This window comes from Mastomys coucha, unplaced genomic scaffold (assembly GCF_008632895.1).
Source record: "Mastomys coucha isolate ucsf_1 unplaced genomic scaffold, UCSF_Mcou_1 pScaffold14, whole genome shotgun sequence".
Taxonomy (NCBI): domain Eukaryota; kingdom Metazoa; phylum Chordata; class Mammalia; order Rodentia; family Muridae; genus Mastomys; species Mastomys coucha.
This window is the reverse complement of record NW_022196896.1, coordinates 124,296,912-124,298,180: the sequence shown is the minus strand read 5'-3', so window position 1 is coordinate 124,298,180 and position 1,269 is coordinate 124,296,912.

Here is a 1,269-nt window from a genome sequence, read left to right as displayed (position 1 = left end):
ACGGTGAGACTAACCGAAGTTATGAAACAGATGGATTTAACAGATATCTATAGAACTTTTTATCCTAAAATAAAAGGATATATCTTCTTCTCAGCACTTCATGGTACCTTCTCCAAAACTGACCATATAATTGGTCACAGATCAGACTTTAACAGATACAAGAAGATTGAAATAATTCCTTGCATCCTATCAGAACATCATGGACTAAGACTGCTCCTCAATAACAACATAAACAATAGAATGCCCCTACACACGTGGAAGCTCAACAATACTCTACTCAATGATAACTTGGTCAAGGAAGAAATAAAGAAATTAAAGACTTTCTAGAGTTTAATGAAAATGAAGCCACAACATGCCCAAATTTATGGGACACAATGAAAGCAGTCCCGTAGAGGCTCACAGCCATCCATTGGACTGAGTATAGGCTCCCCAATGAAAGAGCTAGAGAAAGGACCGAGGAGCTAAAGGGTTTATAGCCCCTTAGGACGAACAGCAATATGAGCTAACTAGTACTCTCAGAGCTCCCAGCGACTAAACTCCAACCAAAGAGTACACAAGGGGGGACTCATGGCTCCAGCATCATATTTATAGTAGAGGATGGCCAAGTCGGTCATCAATGGAAGGAGAGGCCCTTGGACCTGTGAAGGTTCTGTGCCCCAGTGTAGGGGAATGCCAGGGCCAGGAAGTGGGAGAGGGTGGGGTGGTGAGCAGTGGGAGGGGGAGGGAACAGGGTATTTTTTTAGGTTTTGGGTTTTTAAAATTTTTTTTCTTATTTTCTTTTCTTTTTTTTTTCTTTTGGAAGGGAACCTGGGAAAGGAGATATTGTAAATAAAGGACACAGCTAATAAAATTTAAAAAAAAGAAAGAAAGAAAGCAGTCCTAAGAGGAAAAAACACTCATAGCTTTAAGTGCCTCCAAAAAGAAACTGGAGAGAGCATATACCAGCAATTTAACAGCACATCTGAAATCTCTAGAAAAAAAAGAAGCAAATTCACCCAAGAGGAGTCAAAGGCAGGAAATAATCAAACTCAGGGCTGAAATCAACCAAATAGAAACAAAAAGAACTATAAAAAGAATCAACCAAACCAGGAGCTGGTTCTTTCAGAAAATCAACAAAATAGATAATCCCTTAGCACAACTAACTAGAGGGCACAGAGACAGTATCCTAATTAACAAGATCAGAAATGGAAAGAGAGACATGACAACAGACACTGAAGAAATCCAAAAAATCATGAGAGCCTACTACAAAAGCCTATACTCAACAAAACT